The sequence below is a fragment of the Ambystoma mexicanum genome, chromosome 1q (assembly GCF_040938575.1).
Source record: "Ambystoma mexicanum isolate Mex_15411 chromosome 1q, UKY_AmexF1_1, whole genome shotgun sequence".
Classification (NCBI taxonomy): Eukaryota; Metazoa; Chordata; class Amphibia; order Caudata; family Ambystomatidae; genus Ambystoma; species Ambystoma mexicanum.
The window spans coordinates 1144981458-1145000311 of record NC_090922.1 but is presented as its reverse complement, the minus strand read 5'-3'; positions in this window follow the sequence as shown (position 1 = coordinate 1145000311).

The following is an 18854-nucleotide window of genomic DNA, read 5'->3' as shown; positions in this document are numbered from 1 at the left end:
CAGCACTTCTGTTTTGGTAGTATGTGTCTATTACATTGTTTTTTAAAATGTCTTGGCTGTTGGGTGATCATTTGTGGCTAGAGTTTCTATCTCTTGGTAGAATTTTAGCACCCTTTTCCATGATGAAGCAGGACCAAGGTTTAGCCAGACAATGATTTCAGATTTCCCATGTAAGGGTGAACCTGTTAAATGGTCTGCAGCTTCGTAGCACCCTCATTCTCTATGGGAGAGCATTTTTATACCAAAGCTGTACAATGTTTGTGCCAGAGTTTTGCCAGATGATATGTACTCCCAGAGGTCCTTTAGCTCTGTCTACTCAGCTTTGGTAAGATATGCTGTGACACATCTTGCAACTGCAGTGGAATTGCCTGCAATGTATTGTATGTCTATATTCCATAAGAGGGCAATGATTGCACTGTAATCATCGATGTACTTGGATGCCTAATCTCTTTTATTATTATAAGTTTTAAGGGGATTTCCCATTTACACTGTCTAACAGAAGACCTTAAGCTATTTACTTGTCCTTTTGTGCAAACTGGTCTAGGGAAGCAAAGCGACATGTGGTATAGTATGTACCTTTGTTTTTATATCAATGTCGACAGTATTTGCTACACTTATGTATTTGGAAGCGTAGTATTTGTGTATGTAGGTCACTATGGGTGGTTTTTAAAGGGATGTCACAGGTAATGAATGTTTCAACAAATTGTAAAACAGTGACATCACTGTCACAACCAAATTTGTTAGCATCTTCTATCCACAAAAGCATGTGGATATGTGGTGCTCCTCTGGATTGATATTCTTTTCTCCAAAAGAAGTATTCTACTTCTACCAGTGGAGGGGTAGTTTTATAGCAGATGAAGTGTAGCATGTCAATGAAGCGATGGTACCTAGATACATTGACAGTGTCAGGAGAACATAGTTCTGCTGGTGTTTTTATATCTTTTCCCTCTTTATTTGGTCTGCAGTGCAAAAGAAGTCATGCAAGTCATCCCATGCATATTCTGCACAACTTCAACGTAACACACAATTGGGGTGGACCTAAGTTCCTTAGCAGTCAACGTACACCAGTGTAACATCAGAACCCGTATTCTTTTGTGCCACGCATGTTTGCCATGGGATTGGTGATACTTGACTGCAAAACTTCATCTTTGTCTTTTATCTTTTGAAGCAATTGGGTAGCGGACATGTTTAAGAAATGTAAGCCTGTGTTTTAGAATACATTTGTAAAGAGAGCGATATTCTGATGCACTCATTTGTGGGCTCTTTCATCATATCTTTCTCCTTTTTCTGTAGGAAAGAGTAGAGTGAAAGAACATGCTTCTCTACTTTTCTCCTATGTGCTCATTGGGGATCCTTTGGCTTGACACATGTGATATGTTTCTAATGCATTGTCTATAGTGTCTTTGGAATGTAGTGGGTGAATTGTATAACGGTCTAAAATGTTGGCTGCAGTAACAGGATCTACACGTTCAAATTGGTCAGTTTGTGGTGACTCTTCAACTATTTGGGCGTGTTCTCTTAAATTGTCCTCCATGTTTATATCGCTGTAGTGTTCATTGTTTTCTTTGAGACATTGTAGGGCTTGTCTAACTTTCTTCAAGTCGACGAGTTGTTGTCAAATTTGTTTGTCTTTTGTTGGTACACCATTAACGAGTACAACCAAAGATTGATCTTTTGCCCATCTTACTCCTACAGTTTATACATTTTCTTTAAGATCTAATGGCAACTATAGTACTTTGCCACAAATGCCTTTTAGTTACTCGGATGCAGGCAATTTGACTGTTTTTGGTTGAAGGCGTATTATAGCTTGAAATGGGTTATAATGCTCTCATACAAGTTAAGTTGTTGCACAGTGTTTGGTAGTGGGAAGACTTCTGATATATTTGTGATAGCACCTGATGGCATTTGATTATTGTCAAGCTTTGTATTGCAGTACGTGTATGGAGGGGGTCAGTTATTTTGTATTTATTTTCTGCTGTTAGATATAAAGCCAATTGGAACCTTTGGGATCCCTCATTATCCTCTATTTTGTATGCCATACCTACATTTTTGTGCTCTTTTTATAAACAGTTCTGTGACACCAGACGCATATTTTCTCTGGTATTTCAGCAGATGAGTTTTGAAACTTTGCTATTTCTTATTGATATGTGTTTATAAGAAGCTTGGTGTGTGTGAGGTATTCGCTAATTCTTTCTAAAGTTACTAAATTGTGTACGTCAACTTCAGTTCCAAAATATTTACTTCAGCTGTGTTCTATTCCTCAAATAAGTTATTTGCCTGTTCCATGTAGGAAGCAGGACGTTTTGCATAGTACAGTCTATAGAAAAGGCTTTGTATAGCGGAATGGTTGTTGATAACATTTTGATGTGGTAGAAGGTGCATTTGCAAGCAGTTCCTGAAATGCAGGTTAATGAATGTCCGTGCAGTCCTGTGTGGATGCGTACTGAGCAGGAGTCCATGTTTTGTAAAGTTTTGATTCTACTTTTGTCTTTAGTTTCACATAGTGATTGAGGAAATGTTGTAAAGATTTGAAGGATTGTTGGAGAATGTTACATTTTGAGCTGCACCTCCATTTGTACACTGGGCAGTTTGTTTGGACAAAAGGAACATGTGGTTGAAAGTTTGTTGGGGAAGTTTTTTCTATAAAGGTTTCTTTTGCCATAATGGTGTTTCCTACCACTTCATAGCCTTTCCCATTATTGTTTACGGCAATTGGGTGTATTTGTTCTTGTTTATAAGCCTCTTCATTGAAATATGGTTCTATGCTGCTTTTGTGAATACATTCACCTTCACAGAAGTTTGAAAAGCTATATATATTAACATTGTGCATTTTTAGAAGTACTTTTTGTAATGTACTGATTCATTTTGTTAGTGGATTTATTCTGTTAAAAATGTAAAGAACTTTTTCATTAGTAGAAATGCAGTGTCAATTAGAGCTTCGATGATTTGTTTTCCACTATAGTTTCTGAGGGTAGATCATGACTTTCTAGCTTTCTTTATAAGATTGTTACAAACCTTACGGTGGAAATATTTTGTAAAATTGATTTTCAGAAATATTTTAGTGTGGCTGCATTAACATTGGTAGATTAAGTGTTAGGTTCATTTGTAAGTCTGCTTTTGTTTGTACATCTTTTTTTACTTTGAATGTTTGCAAGGGAGGCTGGTTTAATTTCACTACTAGTTCTATTTGAATGTTTTCTATACATTTCTTAAGAGGTGGATGACTATATGGCTTGTTCCTATTTGTATCTGCTCCATATTTTCTAAAGAGTTGGTTTCTAGTTGGCATTCTGTTTTGTCTGTTGGAAAAAGAAAGTTTGTCTTTTAAAGGTGTGCAATGGTTGTGCATGCGTTACATATGGGTGTGTGGGTGTTATTGTACAGATGAATAGAGTGATGACGATTGTGTAGTGGGATGATAGATGTGTTTGGGAAGGTTGCAAGAGTAGGAAGCTGAATATGTGTGATAGGCTTGGGTAAATATGAAATTGAAATTGGGTGGTGGTGTATACAAATAAGTATATTTATGTGATGGGGAATGGTTACTGGGAATGGGTACTGAAGTATTGATAGTAGAATGTGTTAAGCATTATTAGTGTTAGCGAGTAAAGGAGTGGTGGTTTAATTTAATAACTAGGAATATTGTGATGTGTTGAGGAAAACAGTGGTTGCTGTATTGGTTTGATTTAGTGCACAGGTATAAGCGTTGTGTGGGTGTAATTGAAAAGGGGTGAGGTAGCATGTGTATGTGTGCTAATGTGTGTTTGTAATTTGAAATGCAATGAGTGTGAAAGTTGTTGGGTTGGAATTGAGGACGTCACGTGGATAGGGATATGGAAGAATAAAGAAATGAAATTGTGGTATAGAAGTTGATGACAGATGGATGTGTTGTTACGTAGTAAGGAATTGCTGTATTGAATAAAGAGCAACAATCAGATTGGATTAGAAAGTGTGTGAATGCTGCAATAGAATGGTAAGAGTGAAATACTATATTGTTGAGTAGAAAATAATTACATCGACAAATATATAGTGAAAGTACATTGTGAGAGATCAAAATACATTATTAATGTACTTACTTTGTAGGATATGAGAGTTTTCTTAGTTCGGTAGCTGTCTTTGTTAATCTTTTTTCCTGTAATTGTAAAAGAAAGTTAGTTGCTATATGTGGTAATGGTGAAGTGGTTTTACTAGGATAGGTTGTTTTTTATTAAGGTAGGAAGAGTTGTTCGAAAGAAAGTGAAAGTGAATAAAGTTGTGTTTTGGTGGAGTAGTGTTAGAACAATGGGATTATGACTAGTGCTGTGTGGGACATTAAATGTAACAGGGTAAAAATTGGCATGTAAAAAAGATGCATATTTAGGTTATTTTTGCAGCACAAGAACATTTCTTCTAGGTCTAATATGTAATGGTATCAACTGTATAGCAATGTGTGGCTTGATGTACAAATGCATGGAAAATATATGTTTTTGCAGTAGGTCAATTATTGTCCTGGTTATTTTAATAAGACAAGTGGATTGTTTGTGGTGCAATGTATTAGCAATGTGTTGCAGTGCTTTTAAAGAATAGGGAAACTGTGGCATAGTGGTAATGCAGAGGCAGTTTGTGGTTGGAGCAGTGTATGTTGTTAGTGTATGGTCTCATAGTAGTGGTTGCAAAAGACTAGTATTTTGTATGTACATGCAAGTGTTGCATATAGATACATTGGCAGTATGCACATGTGTCAGCAGGTGGAGAATGGCACCACTATTAGGGTTGTGTTGAGAAAGGTTGGAAAGTATGACTCTTAAATGCAAGTAAAAATGTTGTTGTTTTAAAAATGTTTATTTTTAAGAACATTGTGTTGAAAGTTAAAAAAAGGCATATGTTCATTTATTGCAGCACTGTTTGTAACTTTGTTCTACAAGTAAGGAAATGCAGTTGAAAATGATTTGTAGAACACTGTTAAGTGGTAGTTGGTGTGTGGAAGTCCAATATGTTGGCAGTACTTGTAAGTAACTGCCTCTTGATGAGACCAGTGGCAGATTTGTGCAATATGTGCCATTTAATAGGACTGGTTAAATAAGAGAATATGCTTATTGAGATGTGTATTACAGAGTAAGTGGTAGCAATTGTGCATATATATTTAATTAGGTGTTGAAAAAATACTTTAATAAATATAAGCATACCTGTCATATGTCTTGTTAGATGTAGATATTGTTGAATCAGCAAATAGAAATCTTGGAGAGTTTCAAAATAGTTTGTGATGCCGGATCTGTGAATGACAGGAGACATGTACTCTGATACTTGAAATGTTCATCTGAAGTGTTCAACTGAGGTGATAGAGTTACATGTAGAGGTTTTGGTTGTGATTGGTAGATGAATGTGTGACTGTTTGAAAGGTGCCAATGAGGGAGTGTTAGAAACATAAAAGTAAAAAGGGTAGAAGGGCTTCCCTGCCCACGGGGTCTGTGGTAAGAAGCAATAGTCTACGGACCCTCACGTGCCATCCAAGTCATTTAAGTTTGCCTGGCATGGAAATAGGATGGCAGGGACTGAGGACAGTCATGAACATCTGTGGACATCTGGGGATTAACCAGTCAGTTTTCATTGTTGTGGAGTAGGAGTTGAAGTGTGAAGGAACAGAGGCCAACATGTGTTTTCTTTTTCTTGTGTGAACTGAAGTGGTGGAAAGATGGCTATACCTATGAAAAAAAGCAGAATGTGTGGATGCTGGGAGATTCATTGATCCATTCATTGAAGGTCTACACTGAATACCGGGGCATTGCTGCTAATGCTGGATTGGAAGAAGTGGAAGTTTCCTGGTATGAAGTTTGTGGGTTAAACTGGGTGACCTAATTACCATTCTATGAGAATATGGCTCACTTTCAGCATCCAGACATCATTATTGTACTCTGTGGAGGCAATGTTTTGGGGTATGTGACTTCAGTATCCTAGCAGTTTGCCATGAAGGATATGTTGGAAAGTGTAATGGTTCGAAGATAATTTTTTCAGAAATAATCAAAGACAAATGTCCTACATTGTTTTGTCCACATATGGAAAAAGCCAAGAACCTTGTTAATAAATCTATATGTGCTTGTTTACAAGGTGTAGGAATGGAATTTTTTGACAATGAGAACAAAGTTTGATAGCGTGAATACTTTTTGTGGAGATGGAGTTCATTTGACAGATGTTAGAAATTAGATTTTTCTTTCCAGTGTTCAGAATGCTTTGAAACGGTTTCTGTGAACGCGTACAATATATAGTGAAGAAGGTGTTATTAGCTGTAGTAGATAAAAAGGTAAAAACAGAAAAAAGTACATTAAAGCATGTTAGTATAGTATGTAAAACCCCCCAAAATTCCAGAAACTAAAAAAAGATAATCAAGTTTAATCCCCCCTGAAAGTCACTGGTATGGTCTGGAGAGCATCATGGTGTCCGCAGACTAAATAAGCTACAAAAACTAGATGTTTAGGAAGTTATGGTACTTATTGTATGCTAGAGAAAAGTATTTGGGACAGAAAATTGTTTCTGTGCGTTTTTCTTTTTCTCTAGTATACAATGCTCCATTATTTCCATTAGCATAGAACAAAATGCTAAAGGAAATGTTGGAGAATCTTATTGATTCTAACTGCTTTACTGAAAAAAAGTAGATGGGGTCAATAAGATTACTTTTTGAGTTGTGTTTTTAACTGTGAAAGGCGGCTCCCAATGTAACCTTTTTTATTTTTTGTTTGTTTTGTTTTTTCTGGGGGGAGAGTCAAGGTGGTAAGGTAGGGAAGGGAGAGAGGGAAGGGACGCCAACCATGGATAAGTTGAGGCAGGTGTAGAGGTGAAGATGTTGGGCCTGCCTTCAATTTAAGGTAAAGGGCAGTGTTTCTCATGCTCCTTGACTGAAGCCTTGAAGGCACTTTGAAACTGAATCCTGCTGCAGAGTGGTGTGTTGCAGTACATACAGAGTACTGTTGTCCTAGAAAGGAAAAAATCAACAGCCTCTTATATGGCCTGTAACACTGCCACTGGAATCATCTGCCCCAAAGGAGTATACTGTGTGGGGGCAGGAGCAGTTGCAGAAGATGGGGTAGAAGAGGAAAGCCTACTCCCTGAGAAAGGAAAAACCTTTCTCAGAGCACCCGAGTTGAATGTGCGGGTGTGGTGGCGCATAGAGGTGGTACCAAAGGAGTACTGCCTGGGTTGTCCATGATTGAGCATGACTCCAAACTCAGTGCATTTAACATGGGCAGCCCAAGCCTTTGGTACTACTCCTACGGTTGTAAAACTCTTCACACCCCTGATTCTTTCCAGGTGCTGGAGGTGGGTACCTCCTCTACCTCATCTCTGTCTTCCCCTTGTTCCTCCTCTGCATCAATATGCCTGTTCCCTGTGCAGGTCCTCTAGGTGGTGATGGCTCCTGGGGAGGAGGGTTGGCCATGACAGATGCCATTGCAAGTCTCCTGTGAATAGCTCCCAAAAGGTGCTCTCTCCTGGTCTGCCAGATTGACTACAAATTATAGGTGGGTCCCTTCAGAGGACCCATCCATGGACTTCTTTCCTATCCTCAGAAAGTTGTGAAAAGTTGAGAGATCAACTGAGAATGTCACTAGGAGCTCTGGAAGTGTAGACTTTCAACTTCAAACTTCCCAGATTGGCCAGAAATGCAGTGTCAAAATGTTCATGAAGCACAGACACTGTTCACGTACATGTCATCATACCACATGGGCGCAGTCACATGATGATGTCCGGGGACGTCTGTGATGTCGCCAGACATTCCCGAACATCAAAAAAACAGTGTAAAAAGTTGTAGAAAGTTGATAGATGATGGTAGGAGGTAGGAACTGTCAATGTTTTCACTTGCAACTTCCTAGATCGGCTGAAAATACAGTTTCAAAATGACAGTGAAGCACGGACACTGATTGTGGACAAGTCATTGTCATTACACTGGTCATACCATAAGATATGCCACAATTACTCATGCAGAGAAAACTGAAGACACATAATTTACAGAAAAATAGAAAAATAGAAACTCAATGCAAGCACCTCATGGGACCAATGGATTATCCCCACGCTAGTAGTCTTAAAATATGCATGCTATTTGGTTGAAAAACCAGTTGAGATTAATTTACACTTGTTCTGGCCATATGCAATTTAAACATTTCAAAACAAATGGCACAGCACTACTATAGCTTGTTCGACTCGAGTTTCAGCTCTTGGGGCCATTTTTTCAAATTGACCCAGCCTCTTCAGGACAAGAGAGAGCATTGTGTTGCTTAAAGTGGGCCCCCAGAAAAACACACAACAGGGATTCCAAATTAATGAACAGAGCTATATGCTCCGCCAAATTAGGACAGAACCAATCGTCCCCAATGTGAGCAGCAAGTACCTCTTTACCCATATGAGTAGAATAATGCAGTTGCAACAGTACAATCTGAAATAATGCTGTTGGGAATACTACCTTGCCTGTGCTTTACTGTCACCACAAAGCATCCGTAAGGGAAATTGAACACACCCTTCTCAACAATAATTATTTCTTCTCTCCCCCAGCCTTTCCCTGAAACTCTGTTATCTGTGTAGCTGGCAACATATTATAACCTTCCCTTAGAATCATATTGCGCACATCTATACGTGTGTTTGATGGGGTGTCAAAGTCTGTTATTCCTGAAAAATATGCTGTACACTCTGCTTCCGTGTCTGCTGCTTCATCGCCCCAGGAGCCTGAATCCTCCCCCATTGTGTGGGCCAGGCATTTCAGGACTTCTGCTTTTGCAGGGAGTTGAAGCGTGTTGATGAGCCTGCCCAATAAGCGAGTGTGCTGCACTGGTGTGTCATAAGCACGTCTGAAGCCTATCCTCTGCCATCGTGACAGCCCAGAGTATATTATAGGCATCACATAGGCCTAATCTGAATACACAGTAATTTCCTAGTCCCTGTGCGCTTCTAATGCCATTATGAGAGCCATTAATTCTGCTGCTTGTGCTGAAAAATGTGAAGGCAATGTGAAGGCAATCTTGCGCTTGTTATTAATTCTACTGTATTGCCTCCTTTGAGTCACACCACTGCCATCCCCTTATGTCTTTCTCCTGTTGTCTGATCTATATTCAATGACCTGTCAATATAGTGCACTTCTCCCCCATTAAGTGGTTTTTCCACCACCTTGGGAATATCGCCATACCATTCCATGTATGTAGTACAGTTGTGTACATAGTATCCTTCTTCTACTGGTTCAGCTAAACACATTGCCGGGTTTACAGTCCTGTACCTCACTACCTTGATTGATGGATTTGAGATAATCACCTCGTATTCAAAAACTTGCTGTGTGGTCAACATACTCTTGGGTCTTTCCAGAATTGCAAAGAGGGCATGCTCCACTTAAAGCGCGGTGATGCACTGCATATTAATATTCGTTGACTTCTGTACTGCAAATGCACCAGCAGCCATAGCTTGCTCACAAGGGTAATGTCCACTCATTACTGGGTGTAATTGTCCACTATAATAAGCCAATGGTTTGTGCCCTAGGGTAGTCTTCTGTGTGATTACTGCAGTCATCAATACTCCATTAGAGTGTAAGAACAACTACAATTTGTCGTGATCCCTAGTACTGGAGCTGTGCATATGGCTTTTGTGAGAAACCTGAAGGTGTCTCCCTGACTAGTGCCTGGGGATCTGTCATCCCGGTGGCCAGGACATAGCCATCACTATTGGATCCAGTTCCTGGGGGTGGACCATGGGAGGATCACCTGGAGGTGGGGTTCTGTGGGAGTGGGACACCAATGAGTGAGATGCAGTATCCCTCTTCTTTTAACATATTTTCCCATCCTACCATGTAGGCTGTTTGCCCCACAAACCCTACCTATCTTGTCTTTCTCAGTCTACCAACCCTTTTCTTTCTTGTGACACCTTTTCCGCATACTATCCCGTAGGACACTCAGAGCCTCTAACACCCTATTTTTCCAATACGAATACTTTTTGTTAATGTGATAAAAGGTGAAGCACCAAAGATAGCACAATGAGATGGCTAAGCAGGTGAGGCAGTTGAAGAGAAGGAGAACGGCGGCGGGAAGCGAGAGCGTGGCGAGGAGAGACGCGACATGCTCAAGGAACCTTCATAGAAGAGAGCCTAAGACCACGAACAATAGCACAAGTGTCTTGCAGCAGATGTCAACGGTACATGGAGTTTGTCGAAGCTCATAAACTGGAGCGAGGAAGACTCCTGCTACTGTGGTACCGGTCTCGACTCCAGTGAAGCAAAAAGCCAAGCAGTTCATCACAGCCGGTGAGTCGAGGGAAAAACTGATAAGAGCCGGGCTGAGTTGAATGAGAGATTCAAAGTGGTATGTTTGAACTTTGTTTAATGAACTGAGAAGGAACTTTAAAGTGCTTTGAAGCACATTGTGTATAGGGGTTATATAAATATACTATTATATCATATCATAACTGTAAAGGTATTGAGGGGAGACCAACTGCAGAGGAAGCTGGCACCACATTGGTGTTGTTCCGAGAGACTCTGGTAGATCCCTGTTTGAATGAAACTATAGAAACCAGAAGGTCATACGAGAGCTGCCATAAGAGATGAAGGTGGTCATATTGGAGGTCTAATAAAATCCTTGTACAATGGAAAGACTTTGATCTACAAACTTGAGAAAGTAAGGAAAGTGAATCCTGCATGGTGAAAGTAAAAGTGAAGTGACTACTAACAAAAAGGAGACAAGGTCTAAAGTCCAGGAGAAACGGCATCAATGGTTCTGATTGCTGCCATTAGAACTGTGAACTCTTGCTGGGACAGCTGGAGTGTGTGCTGTGCTCCAGGTTCCCCTCTTGTCCCATGCAGAAAACATGGGGAAGGGAGTCCCAGTCTACCGCATTCTGACATATTACTTACAAACACTTCTTTCTTTTCCTGAAAACCAGCCCACACCCATTTTTTGTATTAGTCGTGTGGTTTGGCAATTGGTTTCTTAGTATAGGCCCTTTTGTTTTGACACAACTCCAATAGGACTGACTTATTTTTCATTTGATGGACGATGCTTGCTCCCATCTTAGATGTAGGATTAGATTAGGTGTTTATCCAACGTGCATACAAAATTAATTGTTCAAAAAACACCCTTGAACTGTAATCACTTGTGGCTACCTTTACTGTTGTCACCATGAGCTCTTCACACTTTCTGCATCTCATCGAAGACATCAGTAATTTCATGCATCCATACCAATTTACCGTTCCTTCTCTCTGCCTCCCTAAGCCCACTCAACAAGTGTTGCATATATGTTCTAAAGTCAAAAACCCATACGCTGAAATAATTGCCAAGGCCCAAGAACTGCTGCATTTCCCTCACTGACTTTGGCATTAGCATTCTACGGATCTCCTCAGCCCTTTCTGGAGTCACTTTTCACCCATCTTGTGATAACCGCTGCCCTATATATAGCACTTTCTTTTTGGAAATATTGTTATTTTGCCTTGTCCACCTTATAAGCCCTTTCTGTCAACACTGTTAGCAGGTATACCTTGTAATTTTTATGCTGTTCCTCTGACTTGCTACAAATTAGAATGGTGTCCATGTATTGTATGACCGTGCTTGCTATCTGTATGTTGCCTAGATCCAGCTGTAGGACCCTATCAAAAATGGAAGGTGATTTACAGTACCCTTATGGGAGTTCTGTGTGTTTCCACTTCCTGTTTCTATATAGGATCGAGGTTAGGTCCTGTAACTCTTCATGAAGTGGTATAGAAAAGAAGGTGTTTCAAATCTATTACCGTGAAGTGTGCAGCTTCTGTTGAAATGCTGCACAGAATTGTCGCTGGATTCAGAACTAATGGGAATTCTGCTTCAACAGTTTGTTTCAAAGGGTGCAAATCCTGGATGAAATGCCATTATCCCCTGTCGCCTTTTTCAACAGAAGCACTGCAGTGTTACACTGTGATTCTGAAGGCACCAGAATGTCTTGCCTCACTAATGCAGCGTTCGTCTCATATATGCCCACATCTGCTTCCCTGGAAAGGGGATACTGTCTTGCCCTTGGTAGAATAGTCCCTGGTTTAAGCTTTATCTTGACCGCTCCTATCCCTTTTAGGCGACCCATGACATAGGGACCATTGTTTCATAAAACACAGGGTACCCACCCTAAGTCTCCCTCGAGAAATGGTAGTGGCGGTTTTCGATACACAGCCGTTCTCTGTGTCACTTCCCTGTAATGTATTTCCACCCAGTGTATAACGCATATGTCAAACACCACCTCGCTATCAGATTGATATAACTCTTCATCTGTCATGTCAGTCAGCCTGTATATTTCCCCCACTGCATTTACAGTCCTCCATTTTCGTCCTGTATCATCAGTCCCATGCAGAACTATTCTCTCGTCTCTCACTATGACTGCCTCAATTTCTGTTGTGATCACCTTCCCTCTGGTCTAAATAGGAACTCTTTGGGTATGCATAATAGTCTACCCTGTGTCCCTGGGATCCATGCGATTAATACTTCCACCCCATATGAAAACAGTTCAATGTCCACTGGCACCCATCTAGCCACAATAAGCCTTGAGGAGTTCCCTCACATTCATGTTATGAATCCCTGGCATTGGGCAAACTATCACTTGGTCTTTGAATGAAATGGTCATGTTAAGTCGGCTCATCATGTCTCTACCCATTATATTTACTGGTGCAGGTGGGAATATAACAATTGTTGTAACCTTTAGCTTTGATTTATTATTTGTCTTTTCTTCTTTAATCTTTATGCACACACAGTACTAACCCACCAATGAGCTTTGCATTAGGTTGTTATGCACTGTACTGTATCTAAAGCTTTGTTCTTTATATATACCACAAAATACTTGAAAAATCCATTAGAATGACTGCTAATACAATAAAAGCAGCAACGTGAGTTTAAACTAATACTCTAAGTTTTATGATTGGATTGATACTACAGTAGAACTAGTTCTCTTTAGGGATACTTGGCTTACTCTTTGAAGCACGTACACACAATCGAGACATTAGAATGTATAGGCACTAAAATAAGAATGTGATGCCAAGAAATATATATGTGGATGGAGACCCCCTTTACTATTTTTCACTATAGTATAGCCCTATATATATATTTTTAATTTGTTTATTGGTTTATATAAACCTTTACAAACATTGAAACAAGATTTCTAAAACAAAACATCGATTCATGTTACACATGCATAAAATATCAAGCTATTTATAATAAAATTTGACAGATTGAACTATACATATTTCAACACTTAAGACTAAAATAAACTAAAATAAATATCAGATTTTCTATCTACCCATAAGAAAAAAAAAAACAAATACATTTTTAGAGCACACCTTACTATCTACAAAAGTTTACAAATTTCATTTGGATTACCACCCAAAAATTATTTCAGATAAAAACATCAGCATCATACATCATGTGGCTGGATTTCTATATTACATAGCTGACATTTTACGTCCATACCTCATGTGACCGGGATTCTATGTTACATTACAGATATTTTTCAAAAAACCAATCACAGTGACCTTTAAAGGCATGGAAATACCATGTAGCATTTTGTACCAAATCACATCTCTTTTTACCCAAGAAGGATCACTAACACATTTAGCAAAGTGTTACAATCTCTCTTTATGCAAAGAAGTACATATTAACAATAAATTCAGTAAAGTTTCCCTTTCTACTTCAGCTTTACAAAATCTACACATTTTTTGATCATCAGAAGAATTGTTAAGAATGGAACATATTTCATTTGTATTCAATACATTGAGCCTAAATTGCATTATATTATTCCTCATTTGTCGTGAAGGATATTTTATAACTTAATTCTCAAGTATAGGATACCATTTCCATACAGATACAGTTTGACAGTATAGCCTGAAATTAAGTATTGCTGCATTATTATTGACCCAATTGAATGCTTTAATTATAGTCTTGACTTTCCTAGTTTTATTCATTAGACATTTCATGGAAACACCAATGTTACTTAGAATCATTTCCACGTCATGTTTAAGACCGATCATAAATTCCTCAGACTCATCATTGCATAACCTATACAATGTATTATGATCACTGAGCACATATTTTCTATATAAAGCTATCTTCTTACAGTCCCTAATGCTTTTTAAGGAACACAATCCTAGTTCGTACCGTAAAACCTCAATTTAAGGCTTCAATCGTTTTTAAGTATGGGGACATGTTTTCTGGAAGAAATTCAAAGCCATAGGCAAGCCTAGGAATGATCTTCAAAAGATAAAAATCTCTACATGTGGACATAGTAAATTTACCATATTTTCTCTCAATAGCATGGATTTGTCTAGCAGCCTCAATAGCCTTTGTTTTTAAACATATTTTCCTGTAACTGTTATTGATGGAACTTGAGAATTGGTAACCCAAATATCTAATTGTTTGTGCAGTTCAATCCTAGCTCCCTCAACAAACCATGAAGGCCTTTTACATTTCTGATTAACAATGCCCAAATTAATTATTATTGTTTTTTGCAGGTTTATTTTCAATTTCAAATCATTTATGAATATTATAAAATAATCAATCAATCTTTGTAGGCCAATTTTGGTTTTATCAAAGAGCAGGAAATCGTCAGCGTAGGTGACCCACTTTATCTCTGTTGTACCGACTTTGGGTGCAACAAGGCCACTCTTCTGAAAGACGTTATGAGCACCAGAAACATAGAGGTTAAATAATATCGCAGCTAATGAACATCCTTGTTTTAGACCGTTCATTGCTTTTATCTGTTTTGATATTAAGCCATCATTTCTTAGTCTGACTTTCATCACAGTAGTCGAGTATAAATGTCCCCTGTCTATAATCAACAATGAGAGTATTTGCCACAATAATGGTCTATCTACCATGTCAAAAGCAGATGAAAGGTCCATTGAAACAGCATAGAGTGGAAGTTTACCGGGACCTTTAGCTTGGGTTTGTAATATAGACACAAGTAGGCCTCCAATATCAGTCCCTGTTCCTTTCCGGACAAGAATTGCTAATATTTTAGCCTCGACATTCATCAGGGATATCGGTCTATAATTTTTTGGACTCAGCCGATATCCCTTTTTGAATATTAAGACAACATAAGATCATTTCAAAGACTAAGGCATACGCTTGATTTCAATCACTTCAGTAAATATGAGACTAAGTATCCGTGACCACAAGAACATTTTGTTTTAGGATTGCATAAGACAAGTTATTTGGAACCGGACACAATGAGGCTTTTACTCTTCTAATGGTAGTAGCAATTTTATGTATAGACACATCAAGGAACCAATGAACCAAACTAATTTCATAGGGTAACCAGGGCGTAGTAGAAGAGCAATACAACTTCTCAAAATGAGCGCACCAAACGTCCTCACTTATAGGGTTTAGAGATATATGGACTTGTGAAACCTCAGTACTATTAATCAAAGACCAATAGTTTCTTGAATTGGCATCTTTCATAGCCACTAGCAATGCTTCTCCATCTCGTTGCTGTGCCGCGGCACGGTACTGAATCCGCCAGTTCTCATATCTCTGTCTGTACAGTCCGACATACTCTTTTGATTCAGATAGAGAGAGATGTAATTTCTTTAATTTTCTTAATTCCTTTAAATATAGAGCCCTTCTCTCTGTAACTACTAAGTGAAAGTTATGTCGATGAAATTTGGCTTTTGTGTTTATGAACTTTGGTGCTTCAAAAAGTCTGAAAATGCTATTCTCCAATAAAATACCAAAACAATCTACAGAATAATATATAATCTTGGATTCCAGCGTTCTTCTATCGAAGTCATGAAACATATGATTATTTAACTTCGCAATTTTCATTGGATTACACTTGATTTTTTTACCCTTTACATTAATTAATATAGGAGCACAAAATACATTTCTATCACTAGATAGTTTTTCACAAACCCTATATCTATCCACATTAAGGGCTATCCCTTCTGTTACATGTTAATATAACAATGGCATGGTCAAGTCATGTTCTCCCACAGAAAGTGGTAATTCATCAGTAAAAGGAACCAAATCCGTGGCCCCAGAGAATCCCTGCATATTCATTGCAATGCCTGACATTGTGTTTCTCCAATCCCTAATACAGGATCTAGGCGCTCGTATACCACGAGAAAAGAACATGTCTTCTCACCTATAGTCACACCTGTTTGTGGTGCCTCGGCCAGATTGGGCGTGACAGATAGGATTGAACAAGTCAGGTATATCTGTGGGCTGTCCTATTGTGGAAATAATGACATGCCTATCCCGGTGAATGAATTGCCCCCTACAACAGTCGCTCCCCCCAGCTTTTGCATGGGAATCGGCATCGTAGAGCCTGCATGCGTCATGGTCATGATTTTCTGTTGGGCCAGTGCCTGCTGTGCTGGTTGTGAGGGCTGCATGTGTGCCTGCATCTGTAATGCGTGTGTCATGGGCTGGTACTGCTGTGTTAGCATGTCTTGGGTACGCACCTCTTGTGGTGCTTACATCTGTGCTTGCGTGTGATCTTGGGCATACTAGTCAGTCTACTCTGTTTGTTATGTGGGCTTCTGCTCCATTCCCCTGTTCTGAGACATCCCCCCATGTATCTGAACACTCGTGATATGTGCCCAATGTGTCCACACACACCCAACATTGTGCAGAACTCTCTATTGGACTTTGCTGTCCCCCATGATCCCTCCTACATTCTGCTACATTGGGTGTCCTAACCCTCTTCTCTGTGGTGTTGTGCATGCTGAGAAATTACTCCTTCTGCCCTCATTAACATTACCCTTCCATTGTATCCTTAGATAATTTCTTCTGCACTAACTTCGCTTCTTCTGGATTCTTTTCCTCACGCTTCTTTCTCCCATTCTCTTGCATTAACCTGCAATAGTACACTGTGGTTCACTGGATTTCTGATTACGGCTTAGCCTCCATCCCTACTAGCTTCTCAAGCTGCTTTGTACTTGCACAGGTAATCCTTAACATAATATGTGATATAATAACCCCACTGTTTTGTCCTGTGCTTCTCTCGTCTCGAGACACCATTTCTCTTGAATATATTGATTGGGTCTTTGTCTGCAATGATCGCGCTGATGTCCGAAGTGTCTGGCTATTGCACCCTTAGAGCTTGACATACAGCCGCTTGGTAGTTATTAAACAGCGCACCATTGTGTGCAGTGTTTTGGTCTGCCACTCCCAGATACCCTGCTCTTTTCGATACATCATCAGCTACCTCCCCAAGATTGACTGAGTAGACACTTCATGCCTCCTACTGCTAATGACATCCCTGCTGTCAGTCTTTCAATCTCATAAATCCACTTGCCAGCCCCAGCCATTAACGAAGACAGCTTGTATCTTAAATTGTCTTTGTCCATTTGCTGCCATGGTATACAATGAGGTCGCCCACCACCCTTCTCCAATAATGGAAAATGTGTCAGTGTCATCCCTCCATCCTGTCTCCTCACGTCTTTAGTAGGAGTGAGCACCCTTGTCATCTCTGTCCTTTTCAGTCCTGTCTGGGTCCTGAGCCTCTGCACATACAGAGTGATATTGTCCGTGCTTTGTGACCCACCCTTCAAAGTCCTCCTCTACTCTACCTATATTGTCTTTGCCTCCCCATATTCTGTCTCTGTTTGAACTTACTTCCTTGGGGCGGCAAGAGTGTCTTCTCTCCTCATCATCCTCACTCCGCTGTGAATCCCCGTCTGACCCCATGGTCCCAATACTGCTATCACTGTGCCCTTCTCTGTCTCCATCACAGCGAAGTCTCCTTAACACGGCACTTCCTGATTTTTCCCCTTGCTAGGTTTGTCACTCCATGTTCCCCCCTCACTGAGGGTTCAGCACTCCTGTCTGCCTTTGGGGTAGCCGTGCTGTTATCCAGCTCCTATAGGGTTCCCCTATCATTCTTCGAATACCTTCCCCATCCGCATCATGTAAAAGTGGCAAGTCCATCTTAATCTCCACCGCTCTTGAACAGCACTTTTCTCAGCTTTCATCTTTGTCCCGATCGCATTTGCGGTCCTCTTTTCTATGCGTTGGTGTTCTTTAACTTCTAACCTTATTTTTTCTTTCTTTATTTCCCATTTCCTTTCCTGCTCTTCTTTTTCTTTCCTCTCCGCTATGTCTTCGAGATCTGTCTGTTTTCTTTTCTCCCTTTCCTCGCATTCTCATTCTTCTGTGCACGCTTCCACGGCTCTCCTTGTCCACGCATTGTCACGGGCCATCCTCCTTGTGGCCTCTTGGATGGCCTTACTGATCCCCTGCATATGATGGCTGTGCGCAGTGGCAATAGTCTCGATTTGCTGCTGTTGTGCCTTCATCTGACATAGGCGCTCCATGACTGCGACTAGGTCAGCCATCGGCTGGGGTAGTGGGGTGGCACGACCCCATGGCTGGCAACTGGGGAGTCATAGGAGCTGGTATCAGTGTCTTGTTTTGGGTTCCAGGCGTGCTGACAGCGTGCTTGGCCCAGTGGCCTCGAGGTGCTCTCTATTGCCCTAATTGGGGTTTCAGGCGTGTTGGGTGGTGGAGGGTGGCGACTTTGGCCAGGTGTCAGGGCTGCTGCTGCATGCTGCCCATCACTGCTGCTACTTCCTGCCGGGCTGTGTCCCCCCAGGCAGCTTGGACTGCCATGCTGCCGTCCTCAGTGTATACAGATATGTAATGGTAGGCTGGGTTTCTGGTGTGGGGGAGATCCTGCTGCGGTGAGATGTGGTGGGGTAGCCTCTTGCGCCTATGTGTAGATTTGCATCAACCAGTTGCAGTATCTGGGTCATGGGTTGTTCCACTGGGGGATGCTGTGCCGAGCTGTTCTAGTTACTTGAAAAGGGGTGGTTGACTCACCTTCAGCCCCCTGGATGGCAGTGTCCACCTTGCATTCTGCAACTCTGTCAATCACCTCCATGTTAATCACAGAGCTGCATTTTTCCT